At 36.2% G+C, this 7,741-nt stretch overlaps 1 pseudogene; it reads right to left on the bottom strand.

Moving 5' to 3' along the window:
* Positions 1-1,646: 1,646 nt before the first annotated feature.
* Positions 1,647-5,963, bottom strand: LOC149006041 (disease resistance protein L6-like; annotated as a pseudogene).
* Between the last annotated feature and the right edge of the window lie 1,778 nt (positions 5,964-7,741).

Here is a 7,741-nt window from a genome sequence, read left to right as displayed (position 1 = left end):
AACAAAAACTAGTTACAGTACTTAATAAGGAGCACAAGAGAGGCAAGTGATATCACTTTGGCCATTTAATCAAATCCATTTGAATATAACCCATCATCCATGGCGTCATAAATCATACTAAAACCAGGTTCATACTTGACTCAATCAAAATACAACTCTTTACTTTGGTACCCTCAGCAATTTTAATTGAACTGAAGCACCACTCACTTACTCTGTTCATGGAATTCTGGGTATTTACTGAAGGTACAACGTTGAAAGTATTGGGAAAATTGTTTATTCAACAGAAAACACAAGGTTTTGGTGTAATTTCTGTTAAACTAAACAGGCCTGATGAATGGTCTGGTTTTGAAAATATGATTCAAAATTCAACACACTGTATGACAAACACACATAATGCTAGACAGGAAGACAAGAAAACTAGAAACCAATAGTTAAATTTTCTAGAAGATTAGGTACATCACTAATAACAATCTTCACTTCAACTTCAAACAAATACATAGGAACAAGCTTGATTTTAAAAAAAATAAGGAAGAAGTAAAACCATTATACTCTGATCTTAATATAGAGTCACAAAAAAGGGTTAAGAAACAACTCAAATTTGGAGAAAGGCTAACCTCATTTAGTAACTATTCGTTCTATTGTTTGATAGGTTCCCTCTCACAGAAGATTTCTGTGTCTAGTGCAACAACACAATATTCAGCAGGTTCTGTCTCAATTACTTGGAAGTTAACACTTCATATACCTCCCTAACAAGGAATAGATTACTCCTCCTCACAAGTTGGTATTATTTCAGGAAATTTGCTGTCTAGACAAGAATAAACACCAGTAATTTATATTGGCACTTGTAAAAATATACTAAAAAAACAAAACGAATAGAAGAAACATCCCCAAGATGTAGCCTAAAATTAACTAGAACAACCTTATGCATTTCGATCTGTCGTTCCTCACATTGATCATCACCAATGAGTACGTTATTTCTGTTCCCTCATTTCTTCCCCTGTACAATTTATATGTCATGAGATTTCATGGGAGCATCCTAACCTTAGATATCAAAAACTAGGACCAGAGGGAATAACCTTGATTAGAATTGTATACCTCGGGAAGTTTGGAAGATGCCCATTTACATTATAGGATTCATGAAAACCAGAGTTGTCATCATTTGCAGCTTCACCAACATCAAGACAGTTTGGAGACTTTTCATTTCAAATATTTCTGTTCCTTCATTTTCTGTCAATGAACTAAAGTGTGAGATGCAAGATTCTAAGTGGAATAAAGCCATGCAAAACTTATTAGTATCACCTTGCAGAAATTTGATGTTGTCTTCACAAAACTCCAATTTATGTAGTAGATTTGTCATAAAACCATTTTGCCTTGCTCTAATACTCCTCATTTATTCTAGCATAAGCATGAACTGGGGTGGCGCCCCATCTTTTTTTGACATTGAAAAATTTCATTTTCCCCCCTTTTTAAAAAAATATTTTTATACATGGAAACAGGTAGAGCCTACAAACTTAATCTATAAATGGGGAGTTTTTCTTTTGAAAAACATGTACGTGCCTGATATAAGGCAAATCCTTACCAAAAATCAAAAGGAATACAATGCAAATTGATTGCCCAAAACAAAGAATAACAGACGAACTGTTATTTTACCTTCCTGGACATCCAATATTGGGTAGATGCTTGCATCCTTCAATAGATACCGTCTTCAAGTTCTTCAAGCTTTTTGGTAAGCTTTTCAAGGAGTGGCACCGCTTAATGCGCAGAGTTTTTAAGCTTTTTAATCTTTCAAGACCATCAATCTCAATTAGATTGTCACAATAACATATTTTAAAATCTTCCAAGCACTTCAATCCGTCGAGGCCAGGAATTTTAGGTAACTTGTGACATGCTATAATCCATATAGTCCGCAACTCCTTCAAGTTTGAAAGATCCGGTAATATTTCCAAATTCTTGCAAAATCTTAGATCTAGTGCTTGCAACGACTCCAATCTGTCAAGCCCTCGAATCTCCGATAACTTGTCGCACCTATAAATTTGCAATTCCCTCAGCTCTTTTAAGTTAGAAAGATCGGGTAATACTTCCATCGAGCTACAATTAAAGATATCTAAATTCCTTAGGTTCTTCAAAGTTGAGATATCATCCGGTAACATTCTCAATGACGGGGCCTCAATGTATAATTTTTGTAAAGAGTCATAGCCCTCAAGGCGCTCAATCTCGGTTAATTCTTGGCAGAACTCAATGTGTAGCTCCCTCAGCCGTTTCGAGTCCCTCATGTATGGCATTTTCTTGAGCAATTTGCAATACTCTATCTTCAACTCCTCAAGAAAATCCATCCCTTCACCTTCAAAACTTGAGATGTCAGTATTAGAGATGTTTATGCACAGTAGTTTTTTGGAAGAACTCAATTTCGGTAACTTTTTCAATGATGCACAATCGTAAATTTCAAACTGCTCCAAAGACTCCAATTCTTCGTCAGCACCTTCGATCTCTTCCAGAATGCTGCAACGAACAAGCTTTAATGTCTCTAGATTTCTCAAGCGTCCTCCTGATGCAATCGATAGCTTTACCAATGAAGGGCAAAGGAAAACATTTAGGCTTCTCAAACTTGACGGAAGATCTGATACGTGTCTAACTGAATAGCAACGTCCAACTGACAATCTGGTCAAACTTGAAAGGGAACCTAACATTATGTTTTCAAGTGAGGGGCACTCACTGAATTCTAGGGTGGTCAAACTTGAAAGGGAATCTAACATTGTGTTTTGAAGTGACTTGCACCCACTGAATTTTAGGGTGGTCAAACTTGAAAGGGAACCTAACATTGTGTTTTGAAGTGAGTTGCACACCCTGAATTCTAGGGTGGTCAGACTTGAGAGGGAATCTAACATTATGTTTTGAAGTGAGTCGCACACCTTGAATTCTAGGGTGGTCAAACTTGAGAGGGAATCTAACATTATGTTTTTAAATGAGCCACACCCACTGAATTTTAGGGTGGTCAAACGTGGGGGAAGATTAGGAATAGCTTGAAGCGAACTACAATCACAAAAACTAACTCTAGTCAAGCTTGATGGAAGACTTAGGACCTTGCAGTTGCAACTTATGTCCAACGTTTTCAAGGATGTCATTTGATCCAAATTATCTGGTACCATGTTCAAAGAGCAACACCCAAATAGATTGAGTGTCTCAAGAGATGTCAACTCACAGAATGGGAGATCCACCACTTCTCTACAACGCTTCATATCTAAAACGACCAAGTTCTTGAGATGACCAATAGATGGGTCAACCCTAACCAAGTGAGAACAATCTGCCAGACTCAATACCTCCAAAAGTGGATTTCCTGAGAAGTTAGGAGTGCCACATAGCATGCTGCAAGACTCGAGTTTTAGAACTTTCAGTTTTTGTGCCATCTGCAAAATAGTAATTGACAGAAGGAAAATTCAAAATTGCTTTTTCTTTAAATGCTTGCTTGAAAATTCAAAAAATTAAATAGAAAAGAGTGGGAGAGAGAAACCTTGATATATTCCCAACCATTCCAACCCTCAGTGATCTGACTGTATGATAGATCAAGAACAACTAGTTTTCTTGGACAAAAGTTTCTTAGTGCAAATTGTGTAAAAAATCCTCTCCAACTAAGTTGTCTTAGTTTTGAAGAAGAGTTGTCAGCGCATCCTTTCCAACTAAGCCATCTCAATTCTGAAAAGGAATTTCTACACTCACCCAGGATTTGTGTACCACCAAGTTTGAGTAATCTTAATTCAGCCATTGCATCAAGGCCCTTAATGATCGAACATTCATCATTTGATTCACATTTGAAGTCAATAGTGAGTCCTAAACACTTGTTTGTTCCCTGCCAAAGAAATGACCTTCAATTTAAATGTTAAAGTTAAATTATTCTAAAAAGCCCCACCCCCAAAATTAGTAAAGCCCTCAATATTGATTTGCATAATCATCACAAAGATAACAATTTACATTGAATACATACCTTATGTCCGACAATTACATCCAAGACTTCCTCTTTAGACCATATTCGACTACGTTCCTCCGGCTTTGTACTCTCTCGATGAACAATGCATCTTCCAAGATCTCGGAGCACATCATGCATCCTCAGTTCATCATTTTCATCAATCGTTATCAAAGACTTTGCACAAAGACTATCAAGTCCTTTATGAGGGGAAAAACCACAACTTTCCCATATGTAGCACACAACGTTTATTTTCATGCCGATAAGGAAACATGCAGTATCAAGAAACATTTGTTGCTCATCTGGATTTTCTAATCCATCGTAACTTACTTCCAATCTTTTTATAACATTACTGTTGGGAAACTTTTGCAACTCCTTCAACGTGTCTTCCCATACTAATTTATTCTTTAAGAATAAAGATGAACCTATAACTTTAAGAGCTAAGGGAAGCCCTCCAATAATTTCTACCATTGCTTTTGAAAGATTCAAATAATCTCCTAGTGGCTGGTCCCTTTTAAATGCATAATGGCAAAAAAGTTTGAGAGAATCATCAAAATTCATTACACCGGGCTCATAAATCTCAGCTTTTCGGGAAGTTAAAATATCCTTATCCCTACTTGTGATAATGATCCTGCTTCCAATATCAAACCATCCACCATCTCCAATTAAAGACTCTATGTGACTATCTTTATCCACATCATCAAGAATGAGTAGAACTTTCTTTTCACATAATCTTTGCTTGATCACTTTAATTCCACTATCCACATCAATAATATCTGAAATCCCGTCTTTTAGGATAGTTTTGATAAGCTTGTTTTGTAGATAGGGAATCCCAAATTTTTTAACATTCTCTCGAACATCTTCAATGAATGCATATTCTTCAAATTCAGTAAGAACTTTATTCCGCACAGCCCCGGCAATGGTTGTCTTCCCAATTCCACCAAAACCATAGATCCCCACAATTTTTGTGACCTTAGATGTAATCTCTAATAGTTCCACCACTTTTTCTATATGAGATTTGATTCCAACTAGGTCGTTGGCAACATGCACAAGTCTCTTGTTCAATTCATTGGAAACTATTGTAACAATTTCTTTTACTAAAGCCCCTTCATGCCTGTATTATTCAAACAAGACCATGATAAATACATAGGGTGGTGAATAACCTTTATAAGGAAAATAATAAAAAGAAGTATTCAATATAAAAGAAAATCAGAAGTGAATTATGTGAATTGATGTATATTATGCAAATTCCATTATGTCATTCAATCTTGGTATTATTTTTTCATCAAAATTCTTCACAAAGAGAAAAAAGAATAGCAAATAGGGTAAAGAAAAATTATAAACAATATTTCACATATTTTTGTCTCTTAGTCCTAAAATTCTTTCTTGGATAACTCTAAACCCTGATTATTCTTCATTCATCAATCCAAATCCCATGTCTGTTAATTTTGACCAACCTTATTATGAATTCATATGGGAGAAATGTATAGAATTTAACAAAATGGAAGTATTGCACTTACGAGCCTTCCTTTAAATGCCGTCCATCCAATTTGCCTATCTCTTGCAGAATATCTCGCCACTCTTGCACTGTTTCTTGGTTGAATTTGTTTGGGTGTTCCTCATTGAAGGCCTTTGCATATTCCCCAGTCTGGTTTCGCACGTTCGTTGGTTCAATTTTGTAGAAAATGGGCAATACGAACTGGTTCCTTGTTCTTTTACAGTTAGATATCTCCTTAAGCTCATTAAGGCACCATTTGCTACACCCATAGTTCATTGAGAAAATGGGAATAGAGATCATTGATTGCCGGATTGCCGCAAGTAAATTGGAAGCAATCTCTTTTCCCGGCTCCAATTCTTCAGCATCCCTAAATGTTCAAATTCCTTTGCTATCTAAAGCATGATAGAGGTGATCGGCAAAACCAGTACGAACATCGTTGCCATGAAAGCTCAAGAACACTTCATAACTAAAATCAGAAGAAGAGGCTTGTTGAGAAGATGAAGCCATTATGAAACTTGCTTGACTGGGAATAGGAAAACTGGTAAGAACTCTGTAAACTTCAGATCTGAACCTCTGAAAAGGAAAATGCGAGTGAATAGCCAGTAATCATAAATCTTCAAGCAAAGTAGAGCAACTCGAATGCATGATGCATCCGTGCTTAGTTTTCCTAGGAGTTCCCAATATTCTCATTACTTAATCACATTTTTTATTTATATATATATTTGTTTACTTATATTTCTCGACGAGCAAGCAAAGTCAGTTGGGCAAAGTCCAATGCTCTTTGATCAAAAGAATCCTCTGTATTTTTTATTTATTAACTTTTAATTAATTATTTTCTTACGAGTTTCTTATAATTATATTTTAAACAATTAGAATAAATGTATCGCAACTTGCAAGAGAATATTAACCACTTGGACGCTTCCAACAGCTTAAACAGCTAGACATGAAAAAAAGAAGAAGACGTGCTAAGCAAAAACTCACTAATCAGGTTATGGGTCTCAACATTCTTTTTATTTGTGAATTTAAATATATGTTTCTCGATCTTTTGGTGGAGAATGTTACAGCACTTCTCTATATTCTTGATCTAAGGGGGGTCTATATACGCCAGCCTCCATCTGTTTTAACATAAAAGAGAGCCAACGACCATGGTTTAAACTATGTCACCATGTCCCATAAAAAATGAAAAAGGAATATCTCACTATACAACATGATACTAGCTGTTATATATTCGTATTGAATACAATATTATTGATATTTTTCATTTTTTTTCCTAGGGACAGCTATTAACGGATTGCACCAAAATGTATTCACTAGTACGATACATCTCCTAAAATCATCCGACGGATACGATACTTGATACCTATGTCTTAAGAGTCCATATCCTCTTCACCTCTACAAGTCATCCCCCCTCCCCCCTCACAAGTGTCCTGCCTATGGTACACGAAAAGAAATTTCTGACACATGAAGTAGCGAATATGTGAAATTGATTGCTTGATAAACTTTCAATACTAATTGAGTAAAGACGTGCTAAGTTATGACCTTGTGTTAAGAATAAATAAAACTACTAAAAACTCGCTAATTAAGTTATGGATCTAAATCATTTTTCTTCGTTTTGGTCAAAAGATCTGAATAATTGGAAGATTAAGATCGGATGAATAGTTGGCATCCAAAGAAATTAAAGCTACGTAAAACCATTCAGATGAATATTATGGTGCTCCTATTGCTCCAAAATCCTGTTCATCAGTGCAAGTGAGCTGACTAGGAAAAAAGGTGCTCGACTTGGTTGGTTGAGGAATGCCTCTGACAAGAAAGTTAGTGAATGCACATAGCCTTAAAAGAAGAACATAAGTAGTAGAGTTTTGAATGCTAGGTGGAGTACTCAGGCAATGCATACCTAATTATGGCCGAGTGTTAGGTTTGTGTAGGTCTTAGGAAGTTACCTTGGACAAGATGATTTGATAACCGCTGATCGTCAAATTTAGGTCATCCCTGATATAATGGTGATTGAGTTCGACCAGAATTCTATAACTAATCCCAACTCCATGTTAGACAAAAAATCTTATTTGGAAGTTAAGTGAGAGTTCGTTTCAATTCTTCTAGTGTATGGTACTTAATGCATATGTCAGGTTACTTGGTTCTCCCATATTCGACCAGGTTCTGATTGGTCTGGTAAATTCATGGTCGACCCTAGTTGGTCAGGTTCATTCATGGTCGACCCAAGTCCGTCTATTTCAGGTTGACCATATTAGTAGCCCCCTAGTCACTTGGTCGGGAAGCTTCAATGC

The sequence above is a fragment of the Hakea prostrata genome, chromosome 9 (assembly GCF_041222555.1).
Source record: "Hakea prostrata isolate BN-2017 chromosome 9, UWA_Hpros_2, whole genome shotgun sequence".
In the NCBI taxonomy this organism is placed as follows: Eukaryota; Viridiplantae; Streptophyta; class Magnoliopsida; order Proteales; family Proteaceae; genus Hakea; species Hakea prostrata.
This window is presented reverse-complemented; position numbering and strand designations above follow the sequence as displayed.